This window comes from Pongo pygmaeus, chromosome 11 (assembly GCF_028885625.2).
Source record: "Pongo pygmaeus isolate AG05252 chromosome 11, NHGRI_mPonPyg2-v2.0_pri, whole genome shotgun sequence".
In the NCBI taxonomy this organism is placed as follows: Eukaryota; Metazoa; Chordata; class Mammalia; order Primates; family Hominidae; genus Pongo; species Pongo pygmaeus.
Window position 1 is genome coordinate 112,165,847 of NC_072384.2, and position 22,502 is coordinate 112,188,348.

At 34.4% G+C, this 22,502-nt stretch overlaps 1 protein-coding gene across 4 annotated transcripts in view; it reads right to left on the reverse strand.

Annotated features, from left to right (window-relative positions):
- Positions 1 to 22,502, reverse strand: part of ERBB4 (erb-b2 receptor tyrosine kinase 4) — a 1,171,999-nt gene that overhangs the window by 424,015 nt on the left and 725,482 nt on the right. The window lies entirely within an intron of this gene.

Here is a 22,502-nt window from a genome sequence, read left to right on the forward strand (position 1 = left end):
TATGGCTGTGGGATAACATGCACTAAAGCCAATTTGTACTTGATTCTTTATTTCACAACACTGGCCTTGATTAGCTAATTTGTCCTCCACAAACAATGACTGACCACAGAAATGAATTCTCTTTCGGATAGCTTTAAGTTATCCAGGAAAATAAAAACCGAAATATATCCTCTGAAAATATTATTCTTATTATTTGAAGAGATTAGCTAGAAATACACATAGCACCTTCTGGCCCAATATGTACCGCATTTCCCCCTCTTGTTCAATACAAAAGCAATTTAAGAGAAATCATGCATCAGTCCATAAGGTGCTCAACTACAAGTAATCAAAACCCAATTAACAGTTTATAGAGATAGGGGATTTCTTTTTTCACATAAGAAGCCTATAGGAGGCAGTTGCAGATGTTAGTTCAGCTGTTCCGCAGTGCCCACTATCTGTTCTGCCATCCTCAGTGTGTCAGTTTTATTCATTTCAGGCACAAGATGGCTGCTACATCTAAAGACTAAACTGCAGTCTTTCTGAATTGCAGGCAGGATGAAGTCAGAAGAGCAAGCAAGAGACTTCCTCCTAGTGAAGCTGTGACTTTTTATTTGGGAAGAAATGCTCTCCTCGAGGATTATGTCTGCATTTCATTGGCCAGAACAATATCCCATGGCTATCCCTACCGCAAGAGAGATTGAATAACTAACTATTGAGGTAGAAATATTGCTACTGGGACAAAACCCAGACCAGCAGGCGTGTTAGTGAGGAAGAAGAGGGCCATGGATATTGGGAAGGCAACCAACACCATCTCCCACGGTAGCCTTGATAAATTCATCTCTCTTGTGTAGAACCCCAAGCTGAATTTGTAGGAGTCATCTTAAACTGAAGTGAGATAAATGAAAGGAACATGTCGCACCACAAGAGGGTTATTTGTGGACGGGTGGTCACATCCCAAGTGCCTCACTGCATTACATGTACGAAACCCTCCAGATTAATTTTGATATTGCAGTTCTTTCTACATTTAAAATCACTCCCATTTTCATCATCAGTCATTTCACTGACTATTGGTTCCATTTTCTCGGTGAGGAAAAAAAAAGAAAAGAAATTAGATCATCTTTCTACTTCTAAAACCCAGTTCATTATTTTCTATGACCTAACCATACAACCTTCATCAAAGCAGAAGGGAGATGTAAGACGTAAGAAAGATTGTGAAATGGATTTCTACATTAATGTTTGGCATTAAGTTTTTATCTAAGAAATGTGACGATCTCATACTAATAGCTTTCTCATGAGACATTAGGTGATGCTCTTCTGCTCTAGGAATAATTTTCCATTAGGTGACAAAGAAAGGAGATTTTGACTGCTATGCAGGAAATAAAGGTTATTTTTCAGTCTACATTTAGAAAAGTTCTACTTAAAAAAAAAAGTGAAAAGGTAATAGCTCAAACATTGCAGAAAGAGTGTGTATTTTTCAGGAGTCACATTGTATTTCAAATAGTTCATACAAAGGAACACAGTATCCATCTCCAACTTCCTATCTAAAATTTTTCAAATAGAATCAGATTATATTATACTGAATAATAGTCTTATCAAATCCCTTTCTTCAACAGTATTAATCTGCTATGAATGTTGATATTTGTTTCTTAGAAATAGTCCGTTCAAGAGCTTGGCTTATACTTGGAAAAGGGATTTAGAAAGGAGACAATAATAAATCCAGCATAATCTTACACGTTAACATTTCAAATTAAGACACATGATCAATCCAGATGATACTTTTATCATTCCTAATTCAAAACTCAGCATCTGCTAGCAGTTCTGGTCAGGAGGATTTATAAATGTTTAGCAATTAATGATGGGTAGTTTATTTATGTATTGTTTGTTTTCCTTGAAAATCTTTCCCTGAAAGATTCTTTTTTCCTTTATGTTTGGTATACACCCTATTCTGCTGTTGAATGTCAAAGCCTCACAATCAGAGAATGTAGAATTTCATTGACACTTATAGGACAGTTTTAATGTACAATCTTACACTTTCTTTTGATTAATTTGATTACCTAAATATGTGTCAGAAAGTAATGTTATAGTGGTATTTACATATATTCTTAAAGTTTTCATTGATTTTGTAACTTTACATTTTTAAAATATGAATTTGACATATTTTTGTGAGAAAATATACTCAGGTAGGTTTATTTCTGTATTAAAAAAATTCTAGAGAATAGATACTAACCTGTAAGAAAGTTCTTAGAGATACAAATTATTTACTTGTTAGAAGGAATGCCTAATGTTTCTGTCTTGGTTGACTACAGAGGCTTGACTGCATTTTTTAGGTAAGAAAGAGGGACAAGGATTAGGAAAAGAGAAAAGCTTGTTTAGAAGTTTATCTAATAAGAGTACAAAAATATCTGGCTATATTTAGATCTTGTGGTGACACACAAGAATAACAAAGTTCTCCATAAGTTTTATCAAAGATTTTACGAAGGAATCACCTGTGTTACACCAACCAACAGTTTCCCTCCCGCTAACATGAAATAAAGTAACAAATAAATGTTAAGAAAGGTAGGCAAAGGAGGCACACATTTAATTGACACTCAAACAAAGATGCAAAATGTCTGGATGAGTGCAGAAACTTAAAAAAATTGTTGAACGCGTGAATGAGCTCAAAGTATCTCATTTCACTGTATTTTACTTCCACTGCAGAAAATAATCAGAGTAAATCGAGAGAGACACGCATAGATTCTTGGTCATTTAATCAATTGATAGAAAAAAGCTGCTATGAGTTTTCTTATCATATTACACACAAATATTTCTGGCAAGTTCACAAAACAGAACTGTCTCTTTTTAATAAATGTCATGGTTAAATATGGTAAGATATATTAGACATGACATTGATGAAAAAAGTATCATTTCATTGCTGAAAATTTCCAGTAAACACTTAAATATGTTTGTGTCTCAAACGTTTCTGACTAGATTAATGCATGCAAGTCGAGTAAAAGATGTCATGAATCTTTTTGTATTTACAGTAAATTGTAATCTACACTATTTTCCAATATCTTGAATTTAACTTATATATAGCATAGTATTTGTAACTGAAATATAATTAGACTAAGCCCCATGAAGGTAAGAAATGTTTTTCAGTGCTGTATCTATAGCATCAAACCTAGAGCAATAGTCACTCCATGAATAATTGTTAGATTTAATTGTACTTGGAAAAAAAGTACCATGGAATTTGCAATCAACATTTATAAGGTAACTTCTATTGTAGTTCCTAATTTTAAATTATATTCTGACCAAATCAAAGTAAGAATGAAAGTTGTCTTTTCCCATAAACACTCTATAGGTTATCTTGACTGGTCCTATGTGTCATAAAGTATGAAGCTGTTTCTGTTTTGTTCAAAACCATATCTCCAGTTTCTAGTATTATGCAAGGCTCAAGGTGATACACAATAAATATTTGATTAATTGAAATATCTATACAGAATATCTTGAATTTAAGAAAAAAATATATATAATTCTGTGGTTAGAGAAAGCTGAAAGGAAAATAGCATTTATTATATAAAATGCATATAACTGATAATATACAATGTTACTGCAGACAATACATTTGATATTTATAAGGCATTTTTATTCCCAAACCTATTTTGTACACAAAATTCAATTATTAGTTACCAGGTGAATAATGATGATCTTTAGCTATCCCATACAGACCAAATTTCTCTAAGCCTGTGCAAATCACCTTGCATATGCTACAGAGAAGCCTAAATTTTCTTGTATTGAACTGTAAGTCTACCTCACATTGTCCTTACATTTTTCAGAAAGGTATAAACCGCCAATATGACATTTGAAAGAGGACAGGACAGAAAGTATTTGTATCTTAGTCATTCACTCCACAAAGGTTAACCATTGGACGATGTCTTTCCTTGATGTCCATTTTCATGAGTCTAATAAAGAAGGAAATGTTTGTGTTATTTAAATGACTTCTTTTGTATTCTTCATTTCTTGTCAAATGCTAGTTACCGCAGTGAATTTGGGGATGAGTGCCCATTAACAGAATCATTGATATTTTGCAAATATATTATCTCCAAAACTATGGTAAAATACTGAATAATAGCTTTTTTTCTCTGCCCTGTATGAAATGACCTAATTGTGATGTAACATCCCTGCTGAAAATACAGATTAATATGACCTCTTTACTAGGTTTAAGAAATTTACAAAATTGCATGGACCCCATGCACAATTTGTAACCATTTTGTAAATAAGATTGAATATCTTTCTCTTTTTCCAAAATAAAGGTTATAATTTTAAATGCAGTTACCCTATATGTCACTTTAGTCTATATGATCGATATTATCAGTGAACATTTTAATTCTACTTAAAATCTACCAACCATATGATATAAGAAGGATCTAATAAACAGGAATGAAATATTTAACCTCTATCCCTGATTGTATATCTAAGTATCTTGTTTTGCAGGGGTGCATCTACAGGTCAACCTTAGAATTAAAATGATAATTAAAATAATACAGATTAGAAATATTGCACTCATCTAATCACAATAGGGGCATTTAAATAATGCATATGTCAGACTTATACTATCTATCTAAGTCAAAGGGCAGAATCAAGAATCAAAATCCAAGGCAGCAAAACCCATTTTCAAGATGAAGCTACAGAAAGCTGTTACAGGACTTTCTCAGACATAAAGCAATGTATCTTTTTCACTGTCATCACCTTAAGCCACACAAGTCTGTTGGCAGATAATGATACAAAAGTAATATAGCTCATATCATCCACCTATGATACTTAATACATGATCTCTGGAATGGACTTGGTCCAGAGATTCCTGTATCTTTCCCAAACCCAGACCTTTCAGCTGGGAGCACAATGAATTGCTGCTACCCCACTGGGTCAGCCCTCAAGGTTCATTATTAATAAGCTGAGACTCTAAAGGCTAATGAGAACCGGGTGCTTGAGGAGACAATGGCTCATTCATCATCAATCAAGCTTTGAAGTTTTTATACAGATGATTTAAGGAGAGTTGAAGTGTGCAAAATTGAAATGTCACATTTGTATTGGGAGGGGGTAGAGGGTGATAATGTAAATGAGTGATGTAACCTTCTATATTTCAGCTCAATGATCAGAGTCAAAAGCTCATGGATGCAGATACCAAATGTTTTTCCATCAGAGTACAGCAATTTCAAGATAAAATTATTAGATCCACTGGCTGAAAATCAGCCTAAGATAGAAAATAATATCTTGATTTCAGTTGAATGAAGCTCAGTAATGCTTGTTGCAATGTTCTAACTTATTAATACATACTTCAGTATCCACTACAATTCTTAGCTTTCATTATGCTTCAGTTTTGAGTTCTAGCTCCTCTGAGAGGTTTGCTATGACCACCTAGTTCTTAGAGTTCCCCCTTCCTCTAACTCCTGTAACACTGATTACCTGAGCCACTTATCTGACATAGAGGAAATGCTACCTTACCTTCTTATTTATTCTTTTGTGTACTTGCCTTGTCTCCCCTATCTTATTGGAGGTCCCTCAAGGATTAGAACTATGATGTACATCTCTCTGTATCCCTAGTGCCAAAGAAAGTGTCAAGCACATAGTAGAATTTCAAATGTTTTTGATGATTACGATAATGAGAACATCCATAGAACATGACCAACTTTTGTAAAAAATTATTACTTGCTTAGTGATAGCATCATGTTAGTGATATGCACTAGATATTTACATTATAAATCCCATAAAATATTGAATATATTTATTTTGATCTTAATATACTCTTTCTGTCCTAATATTAAGAAAGTAGTAATCCACTTAAACTCATTGATATTCCCTGGAAAAAATTAAAAATATATTTTATCTTATAACAGTACTCAAATTATGAATATAGGATTTCCTTCTCAAATTGTCTTATTATACAATCCCATACGTGTGTCAACATGTCTGACTTTTTTCTAATAATTTTCCCCAGATTTGTATTCTCCCTGTGTTTTCTTATTTCTGTTAAAATCAACATAAATGCTGTAAAAGTCACATAGACTCAAAGTTTGAAATTTATTACTATTTCCTTTATTTCTATATTTAACCATTTATGGTGCTCTAAAGAAAATTTCTCATAGTGTCTCTTTTTATTTCCACAACTACTACTTAATTCAGGTTCTATCATCTCATACCAGATTTGACTTCTTGCCTGTAATCTATTCTCCCCACAAATCCATCTTGCATATTAAAGTCATAATATATGCTATATTATAAAGAGATAGATAATATACTCTAGGTAGGTGGAGAGAGACAGGTGGTAGGGGAGAGAAATCCTGCTCTGTCATGGCTTTGAATTGTAAAGGCAATAACACCGAATCTAGTTAACTGGATAAAATAAAGCTCATAATCTAGTTTTGTTTCAACAAAGCAAAGGTGGGCCTTGTCCACCTTTATGAAGCTGAGTTTGCTTAATTCTGTGATGGGGTTATTGTACTCACAGTATCTGTCACATAGTTGCTTCTATTATAATTTTAAATTGCTAATTATTTAAATAGTGGTGACTTCTTGGTATGAGCAAGGAATATACTTCTTTTGAGTATTCATTCTAACATTGTATTAATCAGTACTAGATGAGGTTGTAGCTTAAAGAGTATAGACTTTTTTTTTCTTTTATATAAAAATCTGGCTAGGTTATTTAAGGCTATTATATAAAAATCCACAATTGTCAGGGAGCCCGATTCTATTTTTTTCTTGTTTCTCTACCATCTTCAATACAAGAGGAGTTTCCAACTGGCAAAAACCATGCAAAAGATGGAGAAAATCATGAAGGACAAAAGAACAGGGGAAGAGTACATGCATTTTAATGAAAATTCCTGCAAATTGCCACAGCACAATTATACTTATATCTCGTTAGTCAGAATGAAGTCAGTGAGACACAGCTAGGTGTACGGAAGGAAGGGGATTAACGTATTTGTTCTGGGTGATCATATGAGTAGCTAAACTTCATATACTACTTAAAATTTAGAAAGTGGTAATAGATATTGGTGACAACTATCAGTCTCTGTTATAGTGACTCAAAAGAAACCTTGCATCTTCTGGATATTTATAAAACATAAATCTTGTGACTTGAACAAATGTAAAGCGTTTGAAGAAACTTTTTAATTGAATTATAATATACACACATAGATGTGCATTATCATATTCAATTAACTTTTACAAACTGAACACACTTATGTAACCAGCACTCAGATCAAGAGCTTGAGCCATACCAACACCACAGCAGCCTTCCTCATATTTTCTACCTCATATCACTCTATCAGAACCCTGATCCTGACTTTGAACAATATAATGTGTGCTTATTTTTGTATTTTACGTATATGGAATCACACCATATGTATTCTTTTGCGTCTGGCTCCTTTTGCTCAACATTATGTTTGTGAAATTCATCTATATTGTTTATTTTCATTGTTGTGTGGTATTCCATGGTTTTTCAATTCTACATTGATGGGCATCTGGATACTTTCCACATTTGGGCTATTATAAATAACTGCTGCTATGCACTTCCTAGAAAATGCCTTTCGATGATTATATGTACACATTTATGTTGCGTGTATACCTAGAAGTAGTATTGCTGGGTCATAGTGATAATCACTTTTTATTTAACCAATTTAACTTATTTATATGCCCATTAGTAGTATATGAGAAATCTAGTTGCTTCTTGACCTTGTCAAGCCTTGATTATCAGTTTGTTTGTTTTGTTGTATTTCATTGTAGTCACTCTTATTGGTGTATAGTGGTATTATTTTAATTTGCACTTCCCTAGTGACTATTGAAGTTGACCCTCTTAAATACTATCTTTAAAGTGTAATTTTTATAGGCAAGAGTTTTATTTCTGTTTACTTCAAGAAAGGTCTATGTGTAAAACATTTACAAAGCACTGTTAAAAACCTGATCTTTAAGTTATTGGCAAACAATTTAGTAAAATAATTTATCAGGTGTAACCCTCATAACTTATTTTTGTTATTATTGTTAAGAGATCTGGCTCAATGTTTTGAAAATGACACTTTAAAATGTCTTAGAAAAAATTAAAACTACATTAATAATTATAAAGAGTAAAATATGATTTCTGGAAGATGGATGGGAAAATTCACAGTAGGTGATTATCTCTCTGATAACAGACAAACACAACCAAAGGTATATAAAAAGAAAGAATGAGAAATTTAATGTCTTCTTGCTATTAAAATAGAACACTCCTTTACATAAAGCTCACATATTTTTATTCCTCTATCCACCAGAAAGCCCTCATTACAGACAACAATCCTCTTAAATAACTGTTCCAAGTTTCCAGAAAATGTAATTGCTTCAGTAGAACAAATCAGTAGAGTTCAATGTTTTCATTACCAATAAGGGAGACAGTCATATTACTACTCAGAAATGATTTGTCCCTTTTATTTACAGGATTTAATACAATAAGCCTGGGGATATCCTGCAAGGTCACTTTCAAATATCTCACCCACTATATTAGTTTGTACAGTTTTAATAACTCTTCTCAAAATGTGTGATTTCTACACTATTTCTTTTTTAGAAGACTTCAAAAAAGTATGATTTTTCTTGATGACATTAATAATAAATGATATTGCTATGTATGTTTGTTGCTGGCATGTTAAGACTTGCAAATAAAAGATAAAGCAAGAGAAAGAATAATGATTTAATCTTGTACAATGATTATATGATTTTCAAATATGTCAAGATTTTTAAAAGGCTATATTTGAGATTATTAAAAATATACATATGTGATTTGGGGGCTAGAAGTCTCAGCTAAAATTCCTAGAATGTTAATTTTAAAAATAACACATAAAGACAACACTTTACAAAATAAGAAATTAAAGAAGGAGTCATAAAATAAGATTGCAAACAAGCCATACTGGAAGATTATTTTAAAAGCCACGACACGAAGGTCCGAATTAATTTTCTTTTAAAATGAAGTTTAAATCTGGAGAAAATCAGGAAGGAATAATTGAATAATAGTAACCATCATTTTATAAAGCACTGGTTGTCAAAATACGAAATATCAGGTACTGCGGCAAAATAGAAAGAAATGGCTTTTTAGATTGCTTTGCATACAGTTTCCAATTAGTGTAAATTAACTACAGTAAAATGGACAAATTTTAAGCTCGATGTTTTACATATACATGTATACAGTATTTGTACATCTGTGTCAAGTAGCCGCCACCCAGATAAAGACACAGCATATCTCTATCACTCCAGAAAATTTTCCCTGCTTCGTTCAAGTCAATACTGCATAGAAGTCAGCATAGAAAGTCAGCCACTATGCTGACTTCTACCACAACAAATTAGATTTGCCTCTTTATTAAATTCATAGAAATAGAATCATACAATATGTATCATATTCCTTTTTCTTATCTTCTTTCCCTGAAAATAATTTTTTTGAGATTTATTTATGCTGTTGCTTTAATTCATAGGCTGTTCATTTTTATTGTTTTGTATTATTCCAGTCTATGAATATACCACAATTTGTTTATACGTTAGTTCATTTTTTAACTATAGATTTGGCACTTTTACTAAGTGGTTGCAGGCAAATTACTTCAGGTTTCTTTTCTATCATCTACAAAATTGGAATAATAATCTTTACTTTGTTGGGTTACAATGAGAAATACAGATACTGTATACAAAACTCCAGTTACGTACTAGGTGTTCAAAAGGTACTAGCTATTTCAAAATAAGTTAATAATATAGTTCAGGAGCTTTATCTAAACTATTTTAAAACCTATGTACATTGGTCAAAGTACAGGTTTTGGGGGAGAAATGATGACCAAATGAAAACCTTTGAGAGATACATGAAATCCTCATTAAGTTTGGTGCCTAGCATGACAATTTTAGAGATAGATATATTGAGCTAAAATATTATTAAACATCTTACTAAAGTTAGTTAATTAAAAAATTGGGTTTCTCTGTATTTCATAAGTTAAATTCTTCCTAAGAACAAGATCATAAATTCCATAACTTACTATCTCTCCCACACTGAAGTATCTTAGATATCTGGTTGAGTTAACCCTTTAGTAATTTCCTGTCATTTCTCTAACTATATTCTGTGACAGCATTTAGAGCTGCTAGATTTCCCTCTGTTTGGATCAGGTTGGTGCATAGTTCATAGGTCACAAAACCTCCCTCACAATCTCCAGGTGGCCTTTACCTCTGCTGTCACTCCCACTGTGTTTTAAATAAATTAGCGTAAATTCCAAAGTCTTGTACAAGAGAGCTGAGCTCTTTTCTTCCAGGTCAAGGGTCTGGAATTTTTACTGTAGAATAATGAATTAATTCGAAAACACAATATTCTATGGTCCCTACCACCAGCCAATCATTTTCTCCATTGTAAAAATTATTTTCATATTGTCACATCTGAGGTCATAAGAGAATAGCCTCCATTATAGCTCTGTAATGTGTATTATCATGTCTTCTAAGTTACATAAAGGAACATCCTTTAGAATGTTTCTGCTTTCATAGGATAAATAAATATTTTAAAATCTTTGCGGATCTTTGTCTGCTTCTTGAGGCTACACATAAAGAAAAATTCTAAAACGTCTAACAATGCCAGATGATTTAGTCAACTCAAGATGCCAACATTCAAGAAGGGAAAACTATTGAGAAGTTGATATCTGCAGGGGACTGGGTAACCATGACTCTGCCATAGAGCGACAGCCTTTAGGGCAGGGAATTATCAAAAAGTATGAGATAATTTTTGTAGTTATCCTCCCCAAATCTCAGTTCTCTTCTCTATAAAATGGTGATAACTCATAGTGCCACGTTCATGAGGCAACTGAAAGGAGAAAATGAGTTACCATATGTATGTGTTGACCACAGTGTCTGCCATGCAACACATGTTCAATTGATGTACTATTATTATTATTGAGGCAAAGATAGGAAGAGTTCTCTGATAAGCAGATTTCTTCTATCCTGCTTGATGATTTTCTCCATTCCCTGTCATAAATACCCTTTTCAGAGAGAGCTAAAACCAGGGCAAGACTATTAGGCCACGTTAAAATTCATGGGTTTGTGCATTTGCTCATTAAAAAAAAATTATTTTAACCCACTTTTATGAGTTTCAGATGCCCTTTTTGGAGCACATTATGCTTCTGGACACCCATAAAATCATTCACAATCACTAAATACAGAACTTTCCTTTTTAAGGGTGGGATTTCTGTACCCCAAAGGCATAGCAAGTGAGACACACAATGATGAAGCAAGTTGCCAAATGCCTCATGCATAGTTGGGAATCAGGCTAGGATTCCAAAGTCTGTCTGCCTGGCTCCAAAGCCCATTGTTAGCCACCTCACTGTACACTCTTCATAAATGCTGTCATTGTGTGAATACTTATAATACAGTATTTCTCTTAATCATTACAGAAATCCTATGAGGTAATTATTACTGATCTCATTTTACAGATGAAAAAACTGAGGTTTAGAGAGCTAAATAACTGGTAAGAGTTCGAAAGAACCATGATTCCAACTTAGTCTGATGGCTGAGTTGGCTTTTAAATTTTTAGTCTGTGCTCTCCCCATTGTAGAAAGGAAAGAGTGAGTAATCTAAATGGAAAAAAAAAAAAAAAACAGTTTAAGCAGAGATGAGGCACAACTTTATCTTATGTAATCTACTTCTAAGTATAATTAAGAACTCACAGTAATTTCCCTGAAGTCCTTTTTGAAAATATTTTACGGAGTTGAAAGGTAAAATTATGCTTTTAAGGGATCTTTTCTACATGAAAAACTCTGCGTTAAAAAAAAAAAGAAAAAGAAAAAAAAAAAAAAAAAAAAAAACAACTCTTGGCTCTGGTAGATGTCTGGACCATATCCCAACCTCATCTCTTGAGGTGCATTTCTTTTACCTCTGTCAAAAGTAGACGCAGAGGAAAAGGCAGCACAATAAAAAACTTCATGAATTCAGCCCACTTAAGGAAAAGCCCTTCAATTTGGTAAAAAAATAAAAAATAAAAAAGTGAATTAAAAGAAAGCCAATTTTATTATTGTCAAGTACTGTGGGAACTCTATGCTTAGTGTTTGAAAGCTCTGCTTTAATGAATAGGGTAAAATGATTTTAATTACCATATCCAAACTCATAAACTTATAAAGAATTTATCTCTATGTGCTTTATAGCTGTATTTCTAAAAATATAAAATTGATATCTAAATGTGTAGGGCATTCAATTCTTCTAACTGAATTCCATTCCCCTTATAATTTTTTTCCTATTATTTGTTGAGTAATTCACATAAAGAAAGCAAAAGTGCAAAATATTTACATTATTAATTTAAATAAATGAAAATGTATTTAAACATTAAGCTTAATATTGTAATCACTGTAAAGGTAAATTGGATTCATATGATGGGGGAAAAAAAGGGAATCCAAAATTAAAACATGTGGTTAAATGTAGTCTTATCACAGTACCTTTTGTTAGGTGAACTTACTGGATTAAATACCGCTCAATATCATAAGAGAACTGAAATATCTTCTTGAAACATATATTTCTTAAATCATCTTTTTTCTTTGCTTGATATAGTTAAAAATATTCATCTTTAGACATGCCTATTAGCTAACTTTTATTTAAAATAGTGAAAAAAGGAAGCTGATTTTATTTGTGAGTTTGGGATATTTTCTTTATTTTTTGTACATTAATTTCATAAACACGCTGAGTTAAAAGGTAATACAATATATTATACACAGAAGAGTTTTTATTCTAGCACAAACAAAAGGATATGTTCACTTTTAAAGATATAATTATCTTTAAAAGTAGAAATTTCTTAACTAAAACTTTCTCAGATATAAAGTAAAATAAGAGAAAATATTCTTAGAAGTTTCATGAAACTATTTATTTGTGAATTTAAAAAGATTTAAACTCAACTTTACAGAAGAGAATAATACAAAGAGTATCTTGTATACATTCATGTTCTATGCCTAATTTAGTTTTGTAGGGCATGTGTTTATATAGCTATATCATATTTGAAAGAATCTTACATAGAAAATTAAGCTCTGGTGATAATCTCTAGTTCATGCTACCTAGCTGAGATGCAAGGGAGACAAAAAGGAAGACTAATTGGATTAGCATAAAACTCTGGAATACAGGCCGGGCACAGTGGCTCACGCCTGTAATCCCAGCACTTCGGGAGGCTGAGGCAAGCGGATCAGGAGGTCAGGAGATTGAGACCATCCTGGCTAACACGGTGAAAACCCGTCTCTACTAAAAATACAAAAAATTAGCCAGGCACGGTGGCCGCCACCTGTAGTCCAGCTACTCGGGAGGCTGAAGCAGGAGAATGGCATGAACCCTGCAGGCGGAGCTTGCAGTGAGCAGAGATAGCGTGACTGCAGTCTGGCCTGGGTGAAAGAGCGAGACTCCGTCTCAAAAAACAAAACAAAACAAACAAAACAAAACAAAACAAAACAAAACAAACCCCAAAAACTGAAATACAGGTAGTGGGAATGCTAATAAGAGTACCAATAGTGTCCTCGGTTCTAATTTCACCATTGTCACATACATATCTTTCCTTACAATTAAACAATGATATCACAAGAACATTATTTACTAAAAAGCTATAATATTTTGAGAACTTAAATATTAGGTTCTCTATTCTCATTTTACTTTGAAGTTCAGAACAATTAGCTGGCAACATCTCGCAAGAATTGTTGCAAACCAGATGCTAAACCTAAGCCTTCTAAAAGTATGTGTGTGCTGACATGTGGAAAAGAGAATGATGATTTATTAATAAACACCTGAAATACATTTTTGAAACAAAAATGTTTAAAATGTTGTTTCATTTGTAATTGTTTAATATTTTATTTTCTCCAGAGCTTCAAGAGTTATAATCTAAATTGCAACTGAAGGAAGCTTAAGCTAGCTGATACGCACCTAGCTATTTCCCTACTTCAAAGCCTACAGAACCATCTGCCTGTTGGCAGGTGTAATTAATTAGCTAAGTGGAGAAGACGCTCCCTTTTAGAGTGAATAGGAGGAGAGGAGGGAGAACTCTGTGAAAGCCTAATCCTAGGCAGACCCATCAGCTGGGTGCCTCTGGGCAAATTTCCGATGCTGAAAACTCATTGAATTTAATGGTTCTTAATTTCACAAGATTTCTAATTACAGCTAGGATAATAAGATGCGATCCAAAAGTTGAAAAAAAGTTGGCACATTTTCAAGGAAAATCCTTTCACACAATGTAGACAACCTAAAGTGTAGAAGTTCATTTATTTACACATTTTCCACTTATTCCCTCAACTTTGTTAATAAGCAATTTTGAATCTATTTGGCTGACAGGTGGCAAATGCCTATTAATAATAGTAAAATGTGTCATGCTAAATTTTGTATCTAATCCAACATTGCTTTTCAGAATAGTCAAAGAAAAGTCCATCCAAGCTACATTATCATTCATTTTCAATAGATTTTAAAAGGACTACATTCTAAGAATAGAAATGGGGGAAATATAACACAAAGACCATAAAACTTCCTATAATTTTATCAGTATAGCTTATATTAGATTATCACTGAAGAGTCCAGAAGATAATAAACTCTACAACACTTTCTTCTTTTAAACACTCTGTCAGAAACAAAATTCCCTCTTAAACATCTCCTGGTATTTGGCTTTAATGGGTAAGGTGAGACAGGTATAAGGAATAGAGTGAGTAGAACTATGGCAAACTGGAAAGCACCTGTCACAACTAAAAGAGCACTGACTGCTCAGCCCCAGAAGATGTTACCAAGAGACAGTGTGAACTCAGGGTTACCAGAGGTTGGTTTTATTCAGAGGGGCCAGAAATGCAGAATTTATCGGTAAATTCCCCCAAATTGTAAACACTCTTCTATGCAAAGCACGTCTGTAGATTATAGTCTTTGAGATAGCAGTTTACCACATCTGGTTTATTGAATAACGGTATCTGTGAACTCCTCAATAATGAGCGAGCTCTTACTACATCAATAACCAGATTGAGATAGGCCCTAATGGAACTAGTCTTCACAGTTCCTCCACCTAGTGATAAAGAATGGAAAGGGAAAGGGAGGCAGTTATATAGTTCACGAGAGAGTAAAGAAAAGTGCAGAAGCCCCTACTGTTACATGAACAGTAGAGACCAGAAGGCACTGAATTCCATAAGACTTCTTCATACTTCTTGTCATCATTTGTTGCAATGGAGTAGAATAAGCGTCTGGCTATCTAATGATTCTTGGAATGTGTGCTGCAGACATGTCACCCCAGAATATCACACTTCTACTGCTGAAGTCATGTGTAAATTTTGAATAGGAAAGGCTTACATGTCATCTGGAAGATAAAATCCAATAACTGGCTGTCATGTTAGCATGGACCTGTTTATAGGATTAACATAATAACATAAAAAATCTAAAGATTAGAGGGACTGAAAGGTTAAATTATAATTTAGAAAAAGGAAGCAAATGTAGAAAAAGGTTGCAGTCAGGGATATGTTCCCAAGTTTTGTTAGTCCTGCATTAATCACTCAGGTGAGACTATATACTTGATCCTTGGGAGTAGAGGTGGAATAGGAGAAAGGAAAGTTTCAACCTGTATATTTCATAATGCTGAATGGTCTTCTACTTGTTCTTTGGAAACAAATGAATTGAGTGACTTTCAGCTCCCCTACCACTGAATCCAATAGGCCAATACAATTCCAAAAAAAGTCTTTCCAATAGTCAGAATTTCAAAAGACAAATTATCTCAGGAATTGACATCAGTCAACTAGTATGCTCTCAGCCAGAAGTTGGGTGCAGGGAAAATTATAGCTGCCCATTGTGGGTTTTTTTTTTTTCCTGTTCTATAAACATGCCAGGTAATACCAAAAGACTTATGGGAATCAAATCGGAGTCTAAGGTTGATTTCTTTTCTGTATTCGGTACACAGGAATTTAAAGAGACCTGGGCTCTTTCCCTTAGCTCCATCTCTCAGGGTTTCTGGCAGTGTAGCCTTCCTTCTTTAACTGTCCATTTTAGAGGAACATAGTTAGAGTAAATCCTTCTAAATGAGCTCTTCATCCCTAATAGTGAGTGTTCTTTCTACTTCTGAGCAGAGGTTACAGCTCTTTAAAAATATTCTTTTCTTTTTTGAGATGGTGTTTTGCTCTGTCACCCAGGCTGGAGTGCAATAGCATGATCTTGGCTCACTGCAACCTCCACCTCAAAGGTTCAAGCGATTCTTCTGCCTTAGCTTATCCAGTAACTGGGATTACAGGCACGTGCCACCACGCTCAGCTAAATTTGTATTTTTAGTAGACACAGGGTTTCACCATGTTGGCCAGGCTTGTCTCAAACTCCTGACTTCAAGTGACCCATCCGCCTGTGCCTCCCAAAGTGCTAAAGTGCTGGGATTACAGGAGTGAGCCACTGTGCCTGGCCCTTTTAAAAAGATTCTATTCAACTCCTCCATGCCATAGGCTGGAAGTTGTTCTGTGAGCCTCAAACCCTTTTTTGTTTTCTTTGAGTATGGAGAAGAGTTGGGTGAGAACAAGTATCTGTCTGATTAAATATCTGAGGGTAACGATAGTTTCTAGAAAGGAAATCAGTGGAGAAAAACAATATAAAAGGGTATTAAAGGTCAAAGAAAGAAAACACAGAGTATGAGCATAGAAAAATCTGAATAGAGCAAGGAGAGATGTATTTATTTAAAATATTTTACGTATGTATTACTTCCATTGATTTGTTCTAAGTCTTTCAAGAGATGGGTGGCCTCTTTGCCAAACCATGTCATCTCTTGCCAGAAAACGGCACTGTGTCTCTTTGCTTATTCTCTTGCCTCTAAACAATTAATTTGTCACAGTCAGTCAATGTGGTCTTTTCAAAACCAAAATTAAATTGTTATAACATGAAAGACCAGGGTGGAACCAATACCAAAAATAGATAATTCAGAAGCTAGTATCTATGTCAAGATATATCTAGTTCATATTCACAGATGATTTGAGAAAAAAATAAAATAAAATTCTATTCTATATGAAGGAATAATCAATGAAGAAACAAGTATTCTTGAAAATTGCAAATGTCATATCTGATAAAATATTTAATAAATATAATATTTAACAAAACTGAAGAAGTCTCCTAGAAAGTAGAGAAAAAAGAGAAATATAAAGAACAGAAAAAAATAAAAGAAATAAAGGATACATCCAGGAAGTCAAGCATTACAAGTTATAGAGAGAAGAAAGAACATATAGAAGAATAAATTATCAATAAATTGAGGCAAATAATTTCCCTTAAGTTTAATCGAGGCTAATAATTTCCCATAATTATCCAGAAAAAGATTTTAAAACAAAACATAATAAATGCCTAGATGTGTATATTTAAAATTTCAGAATCTTGAAGAATATGTAAAATCCTACAAAAGAATAGGACAGGGGTATAAGAAAGGCAGAGAGGGCTAGAATGAGAATGAGAGACCAAGGAGGGAGAGACAGCAGGGATCAAAATCACATCAGACTTCTCAACAGGGACACCGTGTGAAAAGTAGTAACTTCAAATACTGAGTGAAATTCTTTTTAGCTTAGAATTCTAAACCCAGTCACCATTAATCAAACCATCACTAAATTATGAGTATAGAAGGAGACATTTTGATATTCAAGAACCCAGTAAATTTACCCTTCACCATTTTTTTAAGGAACACTTTAAAGATACCCTTCAAGAAAATAAGGGAGCACAGCAAGATAGTGAAAGATAGGTGATGCAGGATCCAGCCCAGGAAGTAAGTAAAGAGAAGTGTCTCAATGCAACAGACATGTACAGAAAATAATACAGATTGGTGACATAAAACTGAGATGCCAAAGAAGGTAGTCTCCAGGGAAAGGGGGGACTGATATAATACATCATAGGAAATCTGACAATAATTGGACTATAACAAAAACAAATAGTGTAAGAAAATGAAAGCCAAGTGGAAACATCAAGAAAAAACAAGCAAACTGCACAAGGAAATAAATATAATCATAGTACATTCTTCCCTCTGCTATGATTTTTTAAAAGTTACATGAATGTAAAAATTACAATAATGTCAGTATAGTGTATATTGATTTTCAACTTTTAGACAAAGATAGTATCTTTTATAATTAAACAATAAAAATGTCAAGAATGATAATATATTCTGTTCAATAGATGCCTTAAATGATAAATCAATAATTAATTATATTTAAAATATATTCAGAGATATGTTAATAATCATCAGAAACAGCTTAATGAGCTAGAAAGTAGACAAAACAGGAGACTGTTGATTTTTTTTTAAATTACACTTTAAGTTCAAGGGTACATGGGCACAACGTGCAGGTTTGTTACATAGGTATACATGTACCATGTTGGTTTGCTGCACCCATTAACTCTTCATTCACATTAGGTATTTCTCCTAATGCTATCCCTTCCCCTGGCCCCCACCCCACGACAGGCCCCTGGGTGTGACGTTTCCTGCACTGTGTCCAAGTGTTCTCATTGTTCAGTTCCCACCTATGAGTGAGAACACGTGGTGTTTGGTTTTCTGTCCTTGTGATAGTTTGCTCAGGATGATGGTTTCTAGCTTCATCCATGTCCCCACAAAGGACATGAACTCATCCCCTTTTATGGCTGCACAGTATTCCATGGTATATATGTGCCACATTTTCTCAATCCAATCTATCATTGATGGATATTTGGGTTGGTTCCAATTCTTTGCTATTGTGAACAGTGCCACAATAAACATACATGTGCATGTGTCTTTACAGTAGCATGATGTATAATCCTTTGGGTATATATCCAATAATGGGATTGTTGGGTCAAATGGTATTTCTAGTTCTAGATCCTTGAGGAACAATGGTTGAACTAGTTTACACTCCCACCAATGGTGTAAAAGAGTTCCTATTTCTCCACATCCTCTCCAGCACCTGTTGTTTCCTGACTTTTGAATGATCGCCATTCTAACTGGTGTGAGATGGTATCTCATTGTGGTTTTGATTTGCATTTCTCTGATGGCCAGTGATGATGAGCATTTTTTCATGTGTCTGTTGGCTGCATAAATATCTTCTTTTGAGAAGTGTCTGTTCATATCCTTTGCCCACTTTTTGATGGGGTTGTTTGTTTTCTTCTTGTAAATTTGTTTAAGTTCTTTGTAGATTCTGGATATTAGCCCTTTGTCAGATGGATAGATGGTAAACATTTTCTCCCATTCTGTAGGTTGCCTGTTCACTCTGATGGTAGTTTCTTTTGCTGTGCAGAAGCTCTTTAGTTTCATTAGATCCCATTTGTCAATTTTGGCTTTTGTTGCCATTGCTTTTGGTGTTTCGGACATGAAGTCCTTGCCCATGCCTATGTCCTGAATGGTATTGCCTAGGTTTTCTTCTAGGGATTTTATGGTTTTAGGTCTAACATTTAAGTCTTTAAACCATCTTGAATTAATTTTTGTATAAAGTGTAAGGAAGGGATCCAGTTTCAGCTTTCTACATATGGCTAGCCAGTTTTCCCAGCCCCATTTATTAAATAGGGAATCCTTTCCCCATTTCTTGTTTTTGTTAGGTTTGAAAAAGATAATATAGTTGTAGATGTGTGGTGTTATTTCTGAGGCCTCTGTTCTGTTCCATTGATCTATATCTCTGTTTTGGTACCAGTACCATGCTGTTTTGGTTACTATAGCCTTGCAGTATAGTTTGAAGTCAGGTAGCGTGATGCCTTCAGCTTTGTTCTTTTTGCTTAGGATTGTCTTGGCAATGCAGACTCTTTTGGTTCCTTATGAACTTTAAAGTAGTTTTTTCCAATTCTGTGAAGAAAGTCATTGATAGCTTGATGGGGATGGCATTGAATCTATAAATTACTTTGGGCAGTATGGCCATTTTAACGATATTGATTCTTCCTATCCATGAGCATGGATTGTTCTTCCATTTGTTTGTGTCCTCTTTTATTTCATTGAGCAGTGGTTTGTAGTTCTCCTTGAAAAGTCTTTCGCATCCCTTGTAAGTTGGATTCCTAGGTATTTTATTCTCTTTGTAGCAATTGTGAATGGCAGTTCACTCATGATTTGGCTCTCTGTTTGTCTGTTATTGGTGTATAGGAATGCTTGTGATATTTGCACATTGATTTTGTATCCTGAGACTTTGCTGAAGTTGCTCATCAGCTTAAGGAGATTTTGGGCTTAGATGATGGGGTTTTCTAAATATACAATCATGTCATCTGCAAACAGGGACAATTTGACTTCCTCTTTTCCTAACTGAATACACTTCATTTCTTTCTCTTTCCTGATTGCCCTGGCCAGAACTTCCAACACTATGTTGAATAGGAGTGGTGAGAGAGGGCATCCCTCTCTTCATAAAATGAATTAGGGAGGATTCCCTCTTTTTCTATTGATTGGAATAGTTTCAGAAGGAATGGAACCAGCTCCTCTTTGTACCTCTGGTAGAATTTTTCTGTGAATCCATCTGGCCCTGGACTTTTTTTGGTTGGTAGGCTATTAATTATTGCCTTAATTTCAGAGCCTGGTATTGGTCTATTCAGAGATTCAACTTCTTCCTTGTTTAGTTTTGGGAGGGTGTATGTGTCCAGAAATTTGTCCATTTCTTCTAGATTGTCCAGTTTATTTGCATAGAGGTGTTTATAGTATTCTTTGATGGTAGTTTGTATTTCTGTGGGATCGGTGGTGATATCTCCTTTATCATTTTTTATTGCATCTATTTGATTCTCCTCTCTTTTCTTATTAGTCTTGCTAGTGGTCTATCAATTTTGTTGATCTTTTCCAAAAACAAGCTCCTGGATTCACTGATTTTTTTGAAGGAGTTTTAGGTCTATATCTCCTTCATTTCTGCTCTGATCTTAGTTATTTCTTGCCTTCTGCTAGCTTTTGAATTTCTTTGCTCTTGCTTCTCTAGTTCTTTTAATTATGACATTAGGGTGTTGATTTTAGATCTTTCCTGCTTTCTCTTGTGGGCATTTAGTGCTATAAATTTCCCACTACACACTGCTTTAAATGTGTCCCAGAGATTCTGGTATGTTGTGTCTTTGTTCTGATTGGTTTCAAAGGACATTTTTATTTCTGCCCTCATTTCGGTATTTACCCAATAGTCATTCAGGAGCAGGTTGTTCAGTTTCCATGTAGTTGTGCCATTTTGAGTGAGTTTCTTAATCCTGAGTTCTAATATGATTGCACCGTGGTCTGAGAGATAGTTTGTTGTGATTTCTGTTCTTTTACATTTGCTGAAGAGTGCTTTACTTCCAACTATGTGGTCAATTTTGGAATAAGTGTGCTGTGGTGTTGAGAAGAATGTATATTCTGTTGATTTGGGGAAGCAAGTTCTGTAGATGTCTATTAGATCTGCTCGGTGCAGAGCTGAGTTCATGTCCTGGATATCATTGTTAACCTTCTGTCTTGTTGATCTGTCTAATATTGACAGTGGGGTGTTAAAGTCTCCTATTATGATTGTGTGGGAGTCTAAGTCTCTTTGTAGGTCTCTAAGGATTTGCTTTATGAATCTGGGTGCTCCAGTATTGGGTGCATATATATTTAGGATAGTTAGCTCTTCTTGTTGAATTGATCCCTTTACCATTATGTCATGGCCTTTTTTGTCTCTTTTCATGTTTGTTGGTTTAAAGTCTGTTTTATCAGAGGCTAGGATTGCAACCCCTGCTTTTTTTTTTGCTTTCCATTTGCTTGGTAGATCTTCCTCCATCCCTTTATTTTGAGCTTATGTGTGTCTCTGCATGTGAGATGGGTCTCCTGAATACAGCACACTGATGGGTCTTGACTCTTTATCCAATTTGCCAGTCTGTGTCTTTTAATTAGGGCATTTAGCCCATTTACATTTAAGGTTAATATTGTTATGTGTGAATTTGATCCTGTTATTATGATGTTAGCTGGTAATTTTGCCCATTAGTTGATGCAGTTTCTTCCTAGCATCAATGGTCTTTACAATTTGGCATGTTTTTGTAGTGGCTGGTACTGGTTGTTCCTTTCCATGTTTAGTGCTTCCTTCAGGAGCTCTTGTAAGACAGGCCTGGTGGTGACAAAATCTCTCAGCATTTGCTGGTCTGTAAAGGATTTTTTCTCTCCTTCACTTATGAAGTTTAGTTTGACTGGATATGAAATTCTGTGTTGAAATTTCTTTTCTTTAAGAGTGCTAAATATTGGCCCCCACTCTCTTCTGGCTTGTAGAGTTTCTCCCAAGAGATCTGCTGTTAGGCTGACGGGCTTCCCTTTGTGGGTAACCTGACCTTTCTCTCTGGCTGCCCTTAACGTTTTTTGTTTTATTTCAACCTTGGTGAATCTGACAATTATGTGTCTCGGGGTTGCTCTTCTCGAGGAGTATCTTTGTGGGATTGTATTTCCTGAATTTGAATGTTGGCCTGCCTTGCTAGGTTGGGGAAGTTCCCCTGGATAACATCCTGAAGAGTGTTTTCCAACTTGGTTCCATTCTCCCCGTCACTTTCAAGTACACCAATCAAATGTAGATTTGGTCTTTTCACGTAGTCCCATATTTTTTGGAGGCTTTGTTCATTTCTTTTTACTCTTTTTTTTTCTAAACTTCTCTTCTCACTTTATTTCA